Below are 20,974 nucleotides of genomic sequence, written 5' to 3' on the forward strand. Positions count from 1 at the left end.
CCTAAATTGACCTCGCCCAGCAGTTCAGTTTTACTCTCTATGGTGAAGGGCAAACAGACCTTGATTACAGTGCAAGGGTATTCAAGGGACTTTCTCAACTTGAGGCCCAGGAGAGGGGAAAGGAGAATGGTGCACCTTCTGTATGCTCGTCTCCTGGACAACCCTGACTATCATCTTGGACTTAGAAAACACGAAGCCTCTTGGAGTTGGTGGGAGTAGATATGACAACGCCTCCAACTCTGTACTCACCTGGTAGGTATGAAGACCAAAAAGATGGGGGATTCCTTCCTTTCCATCTGCACTGGGAATTGGGATGAGCAGGAGAAAAGCAGGATCAGCCGACTCAGCCTGGGCTGGGGTGCATTTCTAACCCTACGGTCCCACACTCCCCCACGGCCACTGCCACCACCTCCATCATCCAAACACCAGACAGCACCCCAGGCCAGGCCTGATGCAGCTTGAATCTTCAGCCCCCATCACTCCCCAGCGCGGGCCTCCCCCGAGCCACTCAGGGAGAGTGGGAGAAGGCTGAGAGGTGGTCAGTAATGGGAAGAAGCAGACAGCTCTTCTGCCTCTTCAGCACCTTGGCTGCTTCTCTGTGGCATGGAACAAACGTCCCTGCCTTGCTGGTCAGCGTGTGGATGACATGAACCCAGGGTATAGGAGCACCTGGCACACGCTTGGCCAATGTGGTTGTAATGATAACAACCAGCACTTGTTGATCGTTCACATATACAAAATTTAATACATTGCTTTATTTCATGTAGGCCTTCACCTAAGAGCTAGGCCTTATTTATTGACCTGTTTTTAAAATTTATTTATTATTTTTGGCTGCGTTGGGTCTTTGTTGCTGCACACGGGCTTTCTCTAGCTGCGGTGAGCGGAGGCTATTCCTCGTCGTGGTGCGCATGCCTCTCACTGCAGTGGCTTCTCTTGTTGCGGAGCACGGGCTCTAGGCACGTGGGCTCAGTAGTTGTGGCTCGCGGGCTCTAGAGCACAGACTCAGTAGTTGTGGCGCACGGGCTTAGTTGCTCCATGGCATGTGGGATCTTCCTGGACCAAGGCTCGCACCCGTGTCCCCTTGCATTGGCAGGCAGATTCTTAACCACTGTGCCACCAGGGAAGTCCTATTAACCTGTTTTATAGATGAAGACGGTGAAGCACAGAGAGGTAAGAAACTTGCCCAAGGACACAAAGCTGGTAAGTAGTGGAGCTTGGGATTTGGACCCCCAGAATCTGCCTTCTGAGCAGAAGAAAACATAGGAGAAAATCTAGGTGATGTTTGGTTTGGCAGTAAGTTTTTAGATACAATACCAAAAATATGATCCATGAAAGAAATAATTGATGTTAGACTTTATTAAAACTTAAAACTTCTACTCTGTGAAAGCAACTGTTAAGAGAATGAAAAGACAAGCCACAGACTAGAAAAAAAACTTTGTAAAACATATATCTGATAAAGGACTTGTACCCAAAATATACAAAGAATCTTAAAATTCAACAAGACAACAAAAATCCAAGTGAAAAAATGCGCAAAAGATCTGAATAGACACTTCAACGACGAAGATATACAGATGGCAAATAAGCATATGAAAAGATGCTCAACATGATTTGTCACTAGGGAATTGCAAATTAAAACAACAATGACACACCACTACATACCTGCTAGAATGGCTAAAATCTGAAAAACTGACAATACCAAATGCTGGTGAGGATATGGAGCAAAGGGAAACATTCTCACCATTGGTGAGAATGCAAAATGATACATCCACTTTGGAAGATGGTATGGTAGTTTCATACAAAGCTGAACATAATCATGCCATATGATTCAGCCATCTCACTCCTAGGTATTTACCCAATCAATTTGAAAATTTGTCCTCACAAAAACCTGCATGTGAATGTTTATAGCAGATTTATTCGTAATCACTAAGTACAAGAAGTGACCAAGATTACCTTCAATAAGTGAATGGATAAACAAACTAGTGGTACATTTATACAATGGAACATTATTCAGCACTAAGAAGAAATGAGCTACCAAGTCATAAAAAGACATGGAAGAACCTTAAATACATGTTGCTGAGTGAAAGAAGCCAGTCTAAAAAAGCTATATAGGGAATTCCCTGGTGGTCCAGTGGTTAGAACTCCGCTCTCACTGCCAAGGGCCCACGTTCGATCCCTGGTCAGGGAACTTAAATCCCATAAGATGTGCGACATGGCCAAGAAAATTTAAAACAAATTTTAAAAACTGTGTAGTATATGATTCCAATTATAGGACATTCTGGAAAAGGCAAAACTATAGAGATAGTAAAACTATAGAAACAGTGGTTGCCAAAGGTTTGGGGAGAGGGAAGGAATGTTGAATAGATGAAGCACAAGAGATATTTACGGTGGTGAAACTACTCTGTGTGTAATGGTGCACACAGAGTAGTTGATGTGCATGACATTATGCATTTGTCAAAACCCGCTGAACTTTTAGCATAAAGAATCAGCCTTGGGAATTCGCTGGCGGTCCAGTGGTTAGGACTCTGCACTTCCACTGCAGAGGGCATGGGTTTGACCCCTGGTGGCGGAACTAAGATCCCGCAAGCCACAGGGCGCAGCCAAAAAAAAAAAAAAAAAAGAAAAAAAAAGTGAGTCAATGTATGCAAATTTTAGTCATTTAGTAGGTAAAGGGATCCCAGGAAGGAATGCAGACTATGACAAGAAAATCTAACTACATTACAATGTACAAAACTGCCTCATTGGGCTTCCCTGGTGGCGCAGTGGTTGGGAATCTGCCTGCCAATGCAGGGGACACGGGTTCGAGCCCTGGTCTGGGAAGATCCCACATGCCGCGGAGCAACTGGGCCCGTGAGCCACAATTACTGAGCCTGCGCATCTGGAGCCTGTGCTCCGCAACAAGAGAGGTCACGATAGTGAGAGGCCCATGCACCACGATGAAGAGTGGCCCCCACTTGCCACAACTAGAGAAAGCCCTCGCACAGAAACGAAGACCCAACACAGCCATAAATAAATAAATAAATAAAATTTAAAAAAAAATCTTCTAAAAAAACTGCCTCACTGAAGGGGATGGGGGATTAGGTGCTAACCTAAATAACGCTAGAAACGAGTGGAATCTGTAAGACTAAAGTCAAAAGGAAGTGCACATATGCACTATCCTCTAGTTGTTTCCCATGAGTATATGGGGTGTGGTATAACAATTCTGTATATTAGGATTGAGCAATTAGGTGAATGGATGGTGGGAGCCAGGTTTCTTACTGTTGGAGTGGGAATTTATGAATAAGCAAAGGGCAGAAGGCTAGAATGAGGCATGTGATGATGGATTACAGCTGGATAAACCAGTATGAGTTTACATTAAGCTTAATTGCACAGAGAAATATTTAGATATGTGTATCACACACACATATATTTCCTTGTTCTGTCAGCTGAGAGGACCTAGAAGCAATGACACTCCAGGGGCAATGAGCACAACTAGTGCCCAGATCTTGGTTTCAAATACCATTCTCCAATGAAAGGAACCACGGCTCCTTAGACAAATGGTTGAGTCAAGGACTGGGGTGGAAAATATACAAGATGAGTCTGGAGCATCTTTTAGTTCCAGAAAGTAAGGAAATGCTTTTTAAAAATTGATGGGGATATAGTCAAAGGAACACAGGAGCCAACTTAAAGAGCTCTCAATGGCCAAAACTGGAACAATTTGAGCAAAAAAAAAAAGAAAAAGAAAAAGAAAAAAAAAAGAAAGTAATATTGGGTTATAACCCAATGCATAAAATAAATATACATGCATCCATACTGATAAATATCAATAAATAAGTGGGGGAGAAGAGACAAATGTCTTATGCAGAATTATTCCAGATAATTTATGTCAATACTCTGCCCTCAAGGAAGGGGAGCATAAGTCCCCACTCCTTACCTGTCAACTGCGTATAGTGACTTCCTTCCAAAGAGGACAGTGTGGAAAGGGGGTGAGGTGGGGAGAGTAACTGTACAATGGAAAAACGTGACAAACACTACGCTAGCCAGGTGATCAAGGACAACATCAACAGTGATAAATCATCTTGATAGTATGTACCCTTGATATGTTGTGATGAAAATGATACTTTATGTCTGTGGTCTTCTTCCCCCAAATCCATAACCCCAGTCTAATCATATGAAAAACAGCAGCCAAATTCCTATAGAGGGCATCTTACAAAACATCTGACCAGTGCTTCTCAAAACTGTTGAGGTCATCACATACAAGGGAAGTCAGAGAAATTGTCACAGCCAAGGGGAGCCTTAGAGACATGACAATAAATATAATATGGTATCTTCAATGAGATCTGGGAGCAGAAAAAGGACATTAGCTAAAAACAAAGGAAATCTGAATAAAATATAGTTTTATTTTAGTTAAAAATACTGTGTTAGTATTGGTTCATTAATTGTAGTAAATGTACCTTACTAATTGAAGTTGTTGATGATAGGTGCAGGTAGATGGGCACTCTGATTAATATCTTTGCAATTTTTCTGTAAATCTAAAAATGTTCTTAAAAAGTCAATTCTTAAAAAAATATTTATTTATTTGGCTGCACTGGGTCTTAGTTGCAGCACATGGGATCTTCGCTGCTGCATGAAATACCTTCCTTGCAGCATGCAGGATCTTTAGTTGCAGCATGTGGGATCTTCCTTGCAGCATGTGGGATCTTTTTTAGTTGCAGCATGCGGGCTCTTAGTTGCGGCATGCGGGATCTAGTTCCCTGACCAGGGATCAAACCCGGTCCCCCTGCATTGGGAGCATGGAGTCTTAACCACTGGACCACCAGGGAAGTCCCCAAAATAGTCTGTTTTTTTAAAAGGGGGAAACAAAACTGTGTGGTGGGAACCAAGAGGAGGCAGCTTTTGAAAAGTCTAAGTAGCCCTGTTTCATGGAGGTTGGGGTAGGGGTGGTGTCAAAGGCACTCGCTTTCCTCCCACTGGTTTCCTCTACGTGTCTGCCCAGCCCCCAGCCCCAGCCCAGGTTTTACTGTGGCTCTAGAGTTCAAGCAGAGAGACTTTAGTGCAGGGGGTGTTTGGCAGTGTCTGAAGACCTCTTTTGTCATCACAACTGAGGTTACAACTGGAATCTAGTTGGTAAGAGGCTAGCAATGTTGTCATAGGACAACTCCCCACAACAAATAATTATCCAACCTTAAGTTCAATAATGCCACTGCTGAAAACCCTGGGTTGAGGAAAGGGCTTCTGAGGATGCTGGGATGCAAGCAAGGCAGTGGAGGGACGAGTGTGAGGAGGCCTTTACTTAGCAGGTGCCTGGGGATGCTGGGCTCCCTCAGTGCAGGTACTTCTGAATCAGAGAGGTCCTCCCTGGGTTGAGGGTGGAAGGGAAGGTGGCTAAGTCAAGAACTATCTAATTGGATTACTCATGTGGGTGAATGTTTGGTTGCAGAATTTCAGGACCAAGCACAGGAGGCTTCTAGAAAGAAGCTGCAGGAGAGCCCAGAAGCTTCAGACAAGATACAAAGCAAGGAGTACTGGGGGCCAGCAGGAATGGCTGCCCTGTGGACACTGACAGGTTATCCAAGGGCTCCCAAGCTACAGGACAGGCCTACTCCACTTTGGGAAGAAGTCTTGTTACTGGGTCTGGAGCAGGGCCAGGACCAGTCCTCCCAGAGGTTAAGGAATCTTTAGGAAGAGCAGCCAGGCACGTTTGAGATGGCAGAATCCCCCAGAACCCACAAACCATACAGAGATGAGATGGTGGGTCTATTCTTCAGTATTGGTTGGGCTTGTTACTTTCACTAGAGAGCCAGCTGCCAGTTGGAGGGACTCCCTGATGCCATGTCACAGGTCCCATCACCTCATGCCGTGGCTGTGTGAGAGCAGTTCTTCTACACACCCAGAGGTAAGTTGGAGGCTTAGCTCTGGACTGAACTGGTTCTTCTGGACCTTCCCATGCTCTTCTGGGTACATTTCTCCATCCAGCCTACAGTTCAAGTGTGTAGTGGAGTTTGATGGCAGAAGAGGAAAAGGAACCCTATGAGATACTGTGGTCAGCCTTGAGAGTGAGTAAATGAGGTGTAATAACCAGGTGTAATGTCTGGGTTAATCCAGAGAAACAGAATCAATAGGAGATATATATATGTGGAATTGACTCATGTAATTATGGAAGCAGGCAAGTCCCAAGATCTGAAGGGTGAGTCAGCAAGTTGGAGACTCAGGAGAGTCAATTCTTTTGTTTCATTCTGAGTTTGAAGGCCTGAGAACCAGCAAAGCCAATGTTGGAGTTCCAGTCCAAAGGCTGGCAGGCTCAAGACCCAGGAAGAGCCAATGTTTCAGTTCTAGTCTGCAGGCAGGAAAAAGCAGGTTCCCAATTCAAAAGCAACCAAGCAGGAGGAATTCTCTCTTACTAGGGGGAGAATTTTTGTTAGATTCAGGCCTTCAACTGATTGGATGCGGCCCACCCATATTAGGGAGGGCAATCTGCTTGACTCAGTCTACCAATACAACTGTTAATCTCATCTAAAAACATTCTCACAGACACACCCAGAATAATGTTTGACCAGAATGTCTAGGGTCCCTGTGGCCTAGATCAGGTTGACACATAAAATTAACCATCATTTTGGGATTCCTGAGCTACCAGCTCTGCCAGGGAGCTGGTGGATCCAGTAGGGCAAGGATTCTTCACTTGCTCACCTCCTTGGACCTCACCCTTCTGATCAGCAATCTCCTCCATGAGCAGACCTGAAAGGAAATACAAAATTTCTCTGCATTTCTGACTGTGGCAGCTATGAAACTGTACTTTGCTCAAACTCCTACTACCAGAATCCTTAACTGGCTGAGGGCTCCAGCTGCCACACTTAAAATCCATCACATGGTTTATTGAGAGCCCACCTCCCACAGGTTGCTCTAGTCATCCACTCAGAAAGGACTCCTTTGTTGGCACCCAAACATCTTTCTCCTTCTCACTCAGGGTCAGACTCGCATGGAAATCTGACAACTCTCCCTACCTCTTCTGGCTCCCTCCCTATTTCAGGCATTTCCCCCAGTAAACTAATTGCATGGTTAATCACGTGGTTAATCATGTCTTGGCGTCCACTTCTCCAAGGACCTAGACTAACACACTGGCCTCCTCCTTCAAAGAGACAGCATCATCTAGAAAGAGCACACATTTCAGAGTCAGACAGACCTGGACTGCAACCTGAATTTCCCCCACTTACCTGCTGTATCATCTCATTCAAGTCACAATGTCTCGGAACTTCAGTTTGGCCAGAGTAGTTGGATGATTAAATAACATATTAAAAGATAAGTAACATGAAATCCAAATTTCTTTCAGGAATTTAGTATCTTAGTCTGTTTGGGCTGCTTTAACAAAAGCATCATAAGCTCAACCAACAAACATTTCTCAGAGTTCTAGAAGCTGGGAAGATCAAGATCAAGGTGCCAGCAGATTTGGTGTCTGGTGAGGGCCCTCTTCCTGGTTCATGGATGTCTATCTTCTTGCTGTGTCCACACATGTCAGAAGGGGCAAGGGAGCTCTCTGGGGCCTCTTTTATAAGGTCACTAATCCCATTATTCAGGGTTCCACCCTCATGACCTATTCACCTCCCAAAAGCCCTCATCTCCTAATACCATCACATTGGGGGTTAGGATTTCAATATATGAATTCGGGGGGAGAGGGGCACAAACATTCAGTCTACAGCATTTAGTTATGAGTATTGTACTACTGTCAACTTCTTAGTTTTGATAAACGCACCATGGTTATGTAAGATGTTAACCTTTGGGGAAGGTGGGTGAGGGGTATACAGGAACTTTCTGTAATATCTTTATAATTTTCCTGTAAATCTAAAATATTTCCAAAGGAAAAAAAATTAAAGATAAGTTACAAATGAGCAATGTAGTAGTTGCTCAATAAGTGACAGAATCCTCCCCTGCCCTTCAGGCTGACAGAATTGAGAACTGCCTCTGCTATTGCATCTGTATGAGCCATGCCCCCTCACCCACAAATAAGGTTTAGTTGTGGACTCCCCAGGCTGTGATACTGGATTAGAAAGAAGTATTGTTTTATTTACTAGAAAGGTATTTTGTTGTCTGAAAGTGCAGCACTGAGTATTTCCTCACCTAGGAAGGGAGGAAGAAGTTTGTCCTTGATGACCATCCCCAGTGTCCCCACTTCATAGGGGCCTCCCTGACTACCCATTCCAGAGTTCACACGTGTGCACACATATACACATCACCCTGTTTTACTGCTCTCACAGCTATTACCATTAACTGAAATCATATTTATTGTTTCTCCCCCCCTCCCCCATCCCTCTAGAACATTGGATACCCCAGGCTCAGAGCTGGGGTATCACTGCTATAGCCTCAGTGCCTAGGACAGTGCCTGCTGCCTTGTAGGCACTCAGTTTTTATGGAATTGAAGTTCTCTGGTGCAGGTTCCAGCCCCCAGCTTCAGCCACTGTTGTTCAGGCCTCCTCTGCCCTAAAGGCTGATGTCCTGCTCTTCTGTCCTGCCCTGAAGACTGGCACCACCCCTTCCCCACACCTGGGCTCCATCTTTGTTCACTGGCCCTTTCCACCCTGTTTACCTGTCTGCCAGCAGCTGCCATGCTCCCTGCCAGCCTTAATTCTGCTTAATTTAAGCTCATTTGTACCAATTTCCTTTTTAAGAACAACCATCACAGTCCCCTGAAGAGCAGCACCTGTTCTGGGCAGCCCGTTTCCCTTTTCCTAATTAGCCCAGAGCCTCATAGAGAAGGTTCTCCTGAAATGACGGTTCCCTCCCATCTGGGAGATCGCTGGAGCAGAGCCCAGTTCACAGGCCCAACAGCAGGTATTTCCTGGGAAGCCCCTCTGCCAGGACAGGAGGAAGCCTAGAGAGACTCAGAGATGCTCAATTCCTACCAGGCTTGCAGTCGGTGGAACATGCTGTGAAAATTCCGAATGTAAGGAGACGGGAAGTCCAAAGTGCTTTGCGGGCTGACCTGCCTCCTGAGCTGACTTTTCCTCCCTCACAGTTATGACCCACCCTATGTCCTCACTGCAGGGGCTTTAGACCTCAGACAGTCCTGGGGGCTACAACACAGGAGGAGGGTCAGTTCTACCCTCGGGAAATTAGAGAAGGAGGTTCGGGAACCGTGTCCCTGTCCCAGGGAATATTTTCTTTTCACCCTGACAGCTGGCAAAACCACAAGGCCTAATTGACATAAATTTTTGCCCAACCAGCACTACCCTTTCTGTGTAGTGTTCTAGAATCTCACCTCAGCATGGCATGAGGCAGGAGATGGGTGGGCCCCAAGCTAGACATTTACAACTGGCCTCCTGTTCACACTTTCTGGGGTGAGAAGAAGATGGGCTCCAGGCCGGACATTCATTACCAGGCCCGTTTACATGTCCTGAGGCAAGAGACAAATGGGCTCCAGAGTACATATTTATGACCAGACTCCTATATTTCGGGATCTGCACTTCGATATAAGAAACAACAGGAATAGGGTAGGTAACTGGACATGGGACACTTTTATGGCAGGAACAGAGAGGGGCTAAACCCTTGTTCGAGGAAAGGATCAAGAGGTCACATATTTCCCATCTTTGGGGAAAGGGAGACACTGCACATGCGCAGAAAGGCTCCTTGGGGGTCAAAAAGAGGGGGCACCACCCCGGAATATGTGATGCTGCCCCATAGGCCTCTGGGCTGGAATCCATCTTGGAAAAAAGTGGCGCACGCATGTTGGGGAGGGCCCTAGGGCAGGTCAGGTGTGGAAAAGGAAACGAGATAATTGGCCAAAGGTAAACAAAGACCCGGAAGAACTGCCCTATGTAAATGACTTCACCGCCTCTTTACCGCACTCCTCCTCACTAGTGAGGATGCCCACACCCTTTCTCTGCAGGTGTGTCTCTCTGCCTTGCTTCTATCTTCACTAAACAAACTGTTTCTCTATGTGCTCTCCCACTTGTTGTGCTATGTCTCTAATAATAAAGTTTGTACCTGTTTTTACAGTTTTTGCCTCCGTGAGAAATGTATTTTTCAATGCGGGCAAGAGCCAGGGGGTCTGGTGGCTAGGATTCCTGGTTTTCATCCAGGCTACCCAGGTTCAATTCCTGGGCAGGGAATTAAGATCTCGCTTCACGCCACTGCTCACTGCTGCCTCTCCAAGATCAGGGAGACGAGACTGTCCTAGCACATTGTCACATCCCCCTCTCACTTTCTGCTGCAGAAGACTCATTAGCATATAATTAATTCATCTTGCATTTCATGGAAATGAAGCCAAGGTGGGAAGTGGGGGAGGCAGAAACAAAAGGGCCCAGGAGAGGGCCCTTTTTCTCCACCCGGAAGAGGAGAAATTGCTGGGGCTAGGTGGGCCAGGGTCACAGGACTGGAACTTTGGCCTCAGCCACATGAGGTGTGAGTCCCACCTCCACCATTAATTCACTGCGACCACTGGCAAGTCACTGAACCTCTCTGAGCCTTGGTTTGCACATCTCTAAGGTAGAACTTTTAATACCTGCCTACCTTACATCGCTGCTGAGAATAAACAAGATAATGTCAGTATCTGGTATAGTATATGGTATTGATATTTGATACATAAGGAGTACCCAATAAATAGTAGCTTTTATTACCACTGGAAGGCTTCAAAACAATGAATGAGGCCACCTTTATCTCATTTCAGAGAGTGTCACATTACCTCATCATGTCAACAATTCTAACCTAAAAGGCCACTGGAGCTTGCTGAGGATTTGGAGGGCCTCACAGGTATGCCTTGCAGAGAGATGCAGGCCATTTCCACAACTACACATGAGGGACTTGGCCTCAGACCTTGAACTCACTGACTTTTAAAACTAATTGCTATTAGCTAGATTGTGTTCCCTACAACATTTGTAGTGGTCTAGATCAAAAAGCAAAACAAAAGCAAACCACCCACAACAACAAAAAAAGAAATGGGTATTTTCTGGTCTCTGCAAGTGTGGCACAGAGAATGGGGGCTGTCCTCCAACCATACAGATTCCAGGGTCTGTCTCCTTCTAGGTAGTCTATATGGGGGTGGATATGGGGGTGGCTTTCTGGTGCAAAGGGAAGTTGATGGCAAGATTTGAACAAAAAGTGGATTCTTAACCACTGGACCACCAGGGAAGTCCCGGGATGCTTTCTTTTAAAATTGAAGTATAGCTGACTTACAATATTATATTAATTTCATGTGTACAACATAGCAATTTGATATTTTTGTAGATTATACACCATACAAGGTTTATAAAATATTGACTATATTCCTTGTGCTGTACATCACAGCCCTGTAACTTATCTATTTTATAATTGGCAGTTTGTACCTCTTAATCCCCTTCACCTATTTTGCCCCTCCCCCCTTCCCCTCTGGTAACCACTAGTTTGTTCTCTGTATCTGTGAGTCTGTTTCTATTTTGTTGTATTTGTTTTGTTTTTTAGATTCCACAAATAAGCAAAAAGATACAGTATTTGTCTTTCTCTGTCTGACTTATTTCACTTAGTATAATACACTCCAGGCCCATCCATGTTGCTGCGAATGGCAAGATTTTACTCTTTTATATGGCTGAGTAATATTGCATTGTATATATATGCTACCACATCTTCTTTATCCATTCACCAGTTGTCGATGGGCATGTAGGTTGCTATGTTGGGATGCTTTTGAAATCTCTGCTGTGGTGAACTCAAATCCCCTGTGCATAAAGCCCAGACCCTCCCATAATTGATAAGCTGCTCACTTTGACCTTGACTTGGGTAAAATTTTTCATAAACGTTATGATTATCACAAGATGTATATTAGCTTAAGCATGGTAAAAAACAATGAGGAAGGGCTTCCCTGGTGGCGCAGTGGTTGAGAGTCTGCCTGCCAATGCAGGGGACACGGGTTCGAGCCCTGGTCTGGGAAGATCCCACATGCCACGGAGCAACTAGGCCCGTGAGCCACAGCTACTGAGCCTGCGCGTCTGGAGCCTGTGCTCCGCAATGGGAGAGGCCGCGATAGTGAGAGGCCCGCGCACCGCGATGAAGAGTGGCCCCTGCTCGCCACAACTAGAGGAAGCCCTTGCGCAGAAACGAAGACCCAACACAGCCAAAAATAAATAAATAAATAAATAAATAATAAAAATAAAGGAATTCCTTTAAAAAAAAAAAAAAGTAAATTGATAATGGTAAACACACCTGCTGTTAAAAAAAAAAAAAAAAAAAAAAAAAAACAATGAGGAAGATGAAATCCTCCCTTAGTGTTTTCTGATAGGATTATTAGCTACTCTTTAAGTAAAATAATACCTGTGGTACAGCAGAAAGAAAATAGGGTTTGGAAGTCAGAAAGACCTGGGTTTGAATCTGGCTCCACCCACTGACTAGAGCACAACCTTGGGCAAGTTACTTAACCCCTCTGAGCCTGAGTTTCTCATATCTAAAACTGGGATGATACCCATCTCACAGTGTTGTTATGAGGCTCTCAGGACATCTTAATAGTTTTTTGTTCCCTACAGATATTCTCAAGCTTGTCTTTTATTCTTTTAAACATATTTGTGTTGGGACTTCCCTGGTGGCGCAGTGGTTAAGAATCCACCTGCCAATGCAGGGGACATGGGTTTGATCCCTGGTCCGGGAAGATCCCACATGCTGCGGAGCAACTAAGCCCATGCACCGCAACTACTGAGCACATGAGCCACAACTAGACAGCCCACGTGCTGCAACTACAGAGCCCACATGCTCTGGAGCCCACACACTGCAATAAAAGATCCTGCATGCCGCTACAAAGATCCCACGTGCCGCAGCTAAGACCCAATGCAGCCAAAAAAAAAAACCACACAAAAACAAAACAACAACAAAAACCCAAAAAGACACAGGAAATCCCACTAGAAAACACAGCACAATTTAAGCATCCAAAAAAAAAAAATGCACAGCATAAAACATATCATAATCCCTGACACTTAGGATGGTTCAACTTATGATTTTTCAACTTCATGATGGTATGAAAGTGATACACATTCAGTAGAAACTGTACTTCAGATTTTGAATTTTGATCTTCTGTTTTTCACATTCAGTACAGTGTTCAATAAGTTACATGAGCTATTCAACACTTCATTATAAAATAGGCTTTGTGTTAGCTGATTGTAGGCTAATGTACGTGTTCTGAGCACATTTAAGGTAGGCTAAGCTATTATGTTCAGTAGGTTAGGTGTTTTAACTGCATTTTCAACTTAAGATATTTTCAACTTGTGATGGGTTTATCAGAACATAACTCCATTGTAAGTCAAAGATCTGTATACATAACATGTGAACTCATACTCCAATGCAGGGGGTGGGGAGGAGTGGGGAGGAGAGAGAGAGAGGGAGAGGTTGATCATTGGTTACCACTGGAGATAACCAGAGAAGGCACTGAATCTTTAACAAATTGGCAAGTAAAGGAAAATATTTAAGCATTTATTCTGTGTGTCTTGTATGAGCAGTCTTACACAGTAATCAAATAATGCCAATTGATGAGGGAGAGGTGATCTTTACAAATAATGACAGAATGACAATATCATTTTGCAACTCTTCATGAAGTAGTTCATTAAGGTAAATCCATCAGTGGATGAAACCATTGGACAAAAGTTTGTTACGGAACTTTTCTTTTTTAAAAAAAACTGGGCTTCCCTGGAGCAACTAAGCCCGTTCGCCACAACTACGGAGCCTGCGCTCTAGAGCCCGTGAGCCACAACTACTGAGCCTGCGCACCTAGAGCCCATGCTCTGCAACAAGAGAAGCCACCGCAATGAGAAGCCTGTGCACCGCAACAAAGAGTAGCCCCCACTCACCGCAACTAGAGAAAGCCCGCGCGCAGCAACGAAGACCCAACTCAGCCAAAAATAAATAAATAAAATAAATTTTTAAAAAAAGAAATAAATCTAACAAGCAAAAATTACATAACTTCATTGTAAACATCACAAAAACCTAAATCAATGGAGAGATAAACTATGTTAATGACTCAAATAATACCGTGTTAACAACTCAGCAGGATAATGAATTAGGTTCTCCCCAAACTCATCTATAAATTCAGTGCAATTCCAGGCAAATTTCCAAAAGGGCTTTTCACAGAACTTGATAAGCTAATTCTAAAATTTACATGGTAAAACAAAGGCAAAAAATATTCAAGGCACTCCTGAGAAAGTACAGAGTGGGGAGTTTGCTTACCAGATATCAAGACTTATTATAAGCCATGGTATTACAGTGTAGTATTGGCACAGGGATAGACAAACAGACTGATGGAACCAAAGAGAAAACCCAGAAACAGACTCATAAATGGAAATATGATATATGACAGAAAGGGCACTGCAGTTCAATGAAGAAAGAAAATTCAATAAAAAGTATTGGAACAACTGGTTTTCATATGGAATAAATGAAAGTGGATCTGTATCTCACATACTATATAAAAAATAAATTACAGATAGCTTAAAGATTTAAAGTGAAAGGCAAAACTTTAAAAGCCAATATGGAGAAATATCTTTAAGATCTTAGGGTAGGAAATAATTCACTAAACAAGATACAAAAAGTAAAAACTGCAAATGAAAAGTTTGATAAATTTGGCTATATTAAAATTAGAAATATCTAATTCATCAAAAGATGCCTTTGTGAGGGATGGCACTCTCTGGGATTAGACTCCTCTTCGTTTTATTCCTTTTGTCCTTCTTTCCACTTCCTTACTTTGCCTCCCCTTCCCTTCCTGAAACATTCAGTACTAAAAAGTTAGGTGAGGACAAGTCAGGTAGTTTATCACATTGGAGGGTGAAGGGAGAACAACGGTGGCACAGAGTGGGCATCAGAGTTCAAGCAGCATGGAGGCATCTGCACAGGAGATGTATCAGAGCCTGAACAGCGTAAGCAGGGGAACTGTACAAGGGCAGCAGCCTGGAATGGGCAAGCACAAGGCAAGTTAGAGTACAAAGCAAGTGGGGAAGGCATCCAGACAGGGGGTGCATCCTTTCAAATATACAAATATACATATGAAAATATATGATGTGTGTGATTTGTTTCAAAATAACACAGGAAGCGAAGGATGTGTGTGGAAGAGGCAGGATCAGCCAAGGGTTAAAGTTTGGTAAGTCTGGATGATGGGTACACTAGGCTGTATTCGTCTATGTTTTCCTATGTCCAAAATTCTCCATAATAAGCATTTTTCAGTGTAAACACACACACACCATAATGAAAATGAAAATATAAGCTACAAACCAGTATAAGAATTGTGCTACGCATATAACTGATGCAGGATTAGAATCCATAATATATATTTAAAGAAAAAAAAATCCCTCTATGTCAACAATAGACAAATAATCTGCTTCCCGGAGAAGGAAATATAAAGGCCAAAAAACCTGAAAAAATCCCTAACTTCATAGTAATCAGAAAAATTAGATACTAGTTTATCTTCATCAGGTTGACACAAATTAAAAGCCAATGATATGCTGTGTTGCTAAGTCTCATGCACTGCTTGTAGGAGTGTAAATTCATCAACTGTGTTTTGGCATCATTTAGCCAAGTATAAACTCTTATACGTGTGCACCAGGTCATGGGAGTAAGAAGACTCAAGGTCAACTTGCTTGTAATTTAGAAAACAAAAGCAAAAACTGGAAACAAGCCAAATGTCCAATGAAGCAATCGATTAGTAAACTGTGATACACAATGAAATGCCATAAGCAGTGCAAATGTACTGCATACATCAACATGAATGAATCCTGCAAACATAAGGTTGAGTGAAAAAGGCAAATCACAGAAGAATACAGAAAATATAATACCTTTTTATAAAGTTCAAAAACAAGCAAAACTAAACAATGTATTCTTCAACAGCACACATACATACATATGTGGTAAGATATAAAGGAAAGCAAGGAACAATAAAAATTCAGGGCAGGTTTATCGTGGAGGGTGAGGATGGAGAGGAGGGAGAGGCTTCAAAGATATTCTTAGAGTTCCATTTCTTAAGACTGGATGTTGGGCACATAAGGGCTCATTTTATTATTTTTATATACTTTTATTTTATTATATATTTTATTTTATATATCTATATATAAATTTTATTTATATATTTTTATATTTTATCCTAATATATTTTTATTAGGAATTCAAAATCAATTGAATTCAAATACTTGAAGAGTGAATATTAAAACACAGATTAATTGTAAACAAAATACATCTTTACTCACCTTCTCTCCAGATGGACAGGAAATACTTACATAAAGATGATCAAGAAAATTTGCACTCTGACCTGAACCAAGTATCTTGCATGGTAGTTGGAGTGCTAAATGTGCCAGCTGGCTGAGTTGTCCAGCTAAATTTATTTTTTAAAAAAGAAGAACACATCTTTGGAAACATTGTTCTCATCAAACATTAAAATACTAAAATGTTTTTTAAAAAAGAGAGAGAGAGACCTAAGAGACATATCCACCAAATGTAAAGTGTGGATTTTAGGTGGATCCTGATTTGAGCCCATCAACTATAAAAATATACTCTTGAGAAAATGAGGAAAACATAAATAAGGATTGGGTATTAAAAGATGCCAAGGTGTGATAATGGTATTGTGACTGGATTAAAAAAATTCTTATCCTTTAGAGATGAAGCCTAAAATGTATGGATAAATGTTATAACAGCTACAATTTGCTTTAAAATAACCCAGTGGTGGGAGAGGAGGGGAGGGATAAAGATGGAACAAGAGCGGTCCTGAGATGCTCACTGTAGCTGACTGGGAGGTACAAGCGTGCATTGTTCTCTTTGCTCTACTCTTATTCTGTGTGAAATTTTCCATGGGAGAAGGGAAAGATGGGAGAGGAGGATGGAGGGAGGGAAGCAGGAAGGAAGGAAGATCCTTGGAACAATGCCTCGTATCTCTCAGAGCAAGGGTCCAGCTCTGTGAGTGGTTTCTGCTGCCCTCCTGCAGGAGATAACGTCACTGGCCAACGAGAACTTCAGAGGAGGGTGGTTTCACCCACTACGCCAATTTCACCATTCTGTTGGAGCCAAAACCTACCCAAAGGGCTGCTCTATCAGAATGCAGGGTCTGAGCAGGACCAGGAAACCATGCGCCAGAAGTGGGGCCACTTTCCTTTTTCAACCTCCTGAAAGACCAAAGCAGTTCTGATCTTGGGTAGCCTCGACCTGCAGTGGCTTGAAGCAGGATTTTGGTTCCCTGGCCAGACCACCAGGGCCAGTGGCCAGAGACAAGGCCCTGGCCCGTCGGCTTTGTAGAAATGAATTCCCACAAAGAGATGGAAAGTAGTGAAACAAGTAAAGTGTTTATTAGGAGGAAAAATGGTACGTGTGGATAGACACACGTGCAGGCTCAGAGAAACAGTCGCACCCTCGTGGTAGTTTGAATCACTATTTATACGGGGGCATTTCTTCTGGGTTTCCTCTGGCCAATCACCTTGCTTTGCCTGGCTCTGAGTCCATATTTGGTTTATCTCAGGGTCCTCCCTTGTGTGCGTGCACATCCCTTAGCCAAGATGGATTCTAGCGAAGAGGGCTATGGGTAGGTTGACATCACCTACTATGGGGTGGCGCCCCCTCCCTTTTGGCCCCCTGAGGAGCCTTTCTGCATGTGTGTAGTGAGAAGGTCTCCTTAACCTCGAGAATGAGAAATATGTGGTCTCTCTATCTTTTTTCTGGGCAGGGCTCAGCTCCTCTTCCGCTCCTGCTATTATCTTCATCTTGGAGTATCTGTCCACAGGGGACAAACTCCAGCTGCTCAGCCTGGGGCCATCTATCTCCTGCCTCAGTTCCTCTAGAAAAACACCAAACATTTTCATTCCACTCCTTCTGGCACAGCCTGATAGCCCTTGAGAAGGAGTTCGGAGCTAAGAACAAGAGCCTGGCCGCCCCAACCCCAACCCCAGGCCTCTGCCTCCTCCTGGGAAGGGGAAAGACATGGTGTGGACTCTGGGTGGGGATAATCTTTCCTGATAATTCCTGTTCCTCCCCTCTTCTACTTCCCCCAATCAATACAGACAAGGAGACGTCTCACTATAGACGTGCCAGGATAAAAGTTAGGTGCTCTTGGGTCCCTGTGTTATAAGTAAAGGGAAACTTTCAGGGAGACTCCAGGTGCTGAATGGGGGCTGTTCATTCCCCCCTCCCAGCACGAGCTCCTCACTCATCCACTGGCTTTTACTGCCCCCTTGTGGTCATTCGCTTCCTATAGACAATCCTGCATTACAGATTTCCCACCCACAAAGCCAAGTCAGTTGGTCCCCTGCAAACCTTGCATTGGGCCAGTCTTCATTAAAGGTCAGACATTTCGCTCAATAGTGAGAAAACTTTCTTCCAAAGCAAGTAAGTACATGAGTATCTTCCAGACAATTTCTTTGCTTTTTTTGGGGGGGGGGGGGGCTATGCCCTGCGGCTTCTGGGATCTTAGTTCCCTGACCAGGGATCGAACCTGGGCCCACGGCAATGAAGGCGCCGAGTCTTAACCACTGGACCGCCAGGGAATTCCCTCTTTGCTTTTTAAACACCTTAACGGTTGAGATTTTTTTTTAGTTAATTAATTAATTTTTATTTTTGGCTGTGTTGGGTCTTCGTTTCTGTGCGAGGGCTTTCTCTAGTTGCGGCGAGCGGGGGCCACTCTTCATCGCGGTGCGCGGGCCTTTCACTGTCGCGGCCTCTCTTGTTGCGGAGCACAGGCTCCAGACGCGCAGGCTCAGCAGTTGTGGCTCACGGGCCCAGCTGCTCCGCGGCATGTGGGATCTTCGCAGACCAGGGCTCGAACCCGTGTCCCCTGCATTGGCAGGCAGACTCTCAACCACTGCGCCACCAGGGAAGCCCTACATGGAATTCTTAAAAATCTAGTATGTACTAGTAAAATGTTATCAGTCAAAATTTTAGCTATTTTAAAATGTTGCATGTCACAGCAGTAAGTTTCTTTTGTCAATTACATTGTGATCAGATGTTTAATAACCATGACTTTTTAAGTCTTTCTGTCATTTATAGACAGTTATTGTACTTTGATAAATCTCAGGTTGTACTGGGGAGCTCGGTAAGATTTTTTTTTTTTTTTTATTTAGGTCTCTGCTGCTGCACGCGGGCTTTCCCTAGTTGCTGCGAGCGGGGGCTACTCTTCCTTGCGGTGCGTGGGCTTCTCATTGCGGTGGCTTCTCTTGTTGCGGAGCACGGGCTCTAGGCACATGGGCTTCAGTAGTTGTGGCACATGGGCTTCGGTAGTTGTGGCACGTGGGCTCAGTAGTTGTGTCTCACGGGCTCTAGAGCGCAGGCTCAGTAGTTGTGGCGCATGGGCTTAGTTGCTCCGCGGCATGTGGGATCCTCCTGGACCAGGGCTCGAACCTGTGTACCCTGCATTGGCAGGCAGATTCCCAACCACTGTGCCACCAGGGAAGCCCTGCGTAAGATATTAAAGAATCCTAAGGAAAAACCTGATGGCTTCATAAAACTGTTAACGAAAGGATTAGTTACATAGGACTGAGTGAACTGGTGAATACTGATATAATTTTTATGGTTTCTATCTGAAAAATTACTGGTTTAAATCTGTGTTTTCCAGCTGTAAGGAAAACCCTTCCCTTCAAACTAATTATGACTTACAGTAATTTGGTAAATTATACCTTTGTAAGCAGAATTGAAATATTTATCTTTGCTCTCTATCTGCTCCCTCCAGAAACTGGAAACTTTCAGGTTCCCAGCAGCTTTATCAGATAAATTAGGAAGGCCACCTCCTAACAGGTGTAGGAATCTTGATATTTTGGGGACCTCTGAAAGCGAGAAATTCACCAAGGCAAAATGTGATGACGCACTTTCAGCATGGATTTCCTGGCCCAGAGAGGTCTTTTGGGGAATTCAGTCTGAGACTCCTGAGAAATTACACCAGAGTCAGTGTGGAAGAGCCTATGTGGTTGATGGACCAGTTTTACTTTAGAAACAAATTAATCTTGATTTGGCTATATTTGACAAAAATGAGGGTAATTTTAGAGAGAAAAAGATATTTCAATGGATATCAAATTCTAATTCTGTTTATTGAGGTCTATATTCACTAAGACTCACTTCTCAGATAATTCCTTGCTATTATGTTATATTGTTGCAAAGTTTAATTGAATTATTAATAGGACACTCTAAGTTTGTTTTTGAAACTTAACTCAGTAATCTGTCTTTGGCTGAAGATCAAATGGTCCATGATCTGCAACCAGGAAGTTAATATCAGGCTATGGTCATTTAAATTTAAAGGCTCCCTTAGGTTGGGGACAATTAAACCATACTAGGGATAACCAGCCTGGTAACACTAGGAAATAGGGCTGGGTGCCTCATGGACAATACCAATATAAAACTTCCCTTAAAGATAAGGATTGGTACAGAACAGACTAAGTCAGACGACCTGGGATATACTGGGCTGTACCTAATGGAAGTTCTTGACTTATATTCTTGCTTATGACCTTACTAACACTGCTAACAGTACTATATTTATATTGCCTGTTTTACAAAATTGCTGTTTCTTGCATTACCAAATGTGTGACTGAGCCTCTGATAAAATGATGATATCTAGTTCCATATGAGATCAATGATTGTAACAGTGTAACTCTAGATATGGAAAGAAGCAACAAGAGGGAATATTTTCCTGGACCATAAGAGACTAGTAAGACAGGTGGTCCAGAGACTTTTGGCTACTGTTAATAAGGCCTAGTCCAGTAATAGCACATTGAGTGGCCTATCAGCAAAATCTTTGCCAGACCTAGGAATGAACATTCCTAGCACCATGAGATGAAATGGTCATGAAATGCCCCCTAAACCATGGTCAAATTTATGACCCTGAAGGGGCCCTGCCAACTGAAAATTGGCACTTGCCATCTGCCTCTGCAAGGATTAGGTCAATGGCCACTGCAGCCACTGACCTTCAACACACCCTGAAAGGAGTTCAGGGTGGAGATCAGGAATGAGGCACTCTGTGCTCTGGAAAAACTGGCAGAACAGGCCTTCAGATAGTTAGATACTTTCAGGAAAAGAATTTATGAGTCCAAATTCTTGCATCTTCTCATAT

General features: G+C 43.6%; 1 long non-coding RNA gene across 1 annotated transcript in view; it reads right to left on the reverse strand.

Moving 5' to 3' along the window:
* Positions 1–753: 753 nt before the first annotated feature.
* Positions 754–20,974, reverse strand: part of LOC132362815 (uncharacterized) — a 45,000-nt gene continuing 24,779 nt past the window's right edge. Inside the window, exons 2-3 of the long non-coding RNA XR_009502502.1 lie at positions 6,664–6,711; positions 754–1,135 (exon numbers count right to left, since the gene is read on the reverse strand). This is a non-coding gene — a long non-coding RNA (uncharacterized LOC132362815). The remainder of the gene's footprint in view (positions 1,136–6,663; positions 6,712–20,974) is intronic.

Source organism: Balaenoptera ricei, chromosome 3 (genome assembly GCF_028023285.1).
Source record: "Balaenoptera ricei isolate mBalRic1 chromosome 3, mBalRic1.hap2, whole genome shotgun sequence".
In the NCBI taxonomy this organism is placed as follows: Eukaryota; Metazoa; Chordata; class Mammalia; order Artiodactyla; family Balaenopteridae; genus Balaenoptera; species Balaenoptera ricei.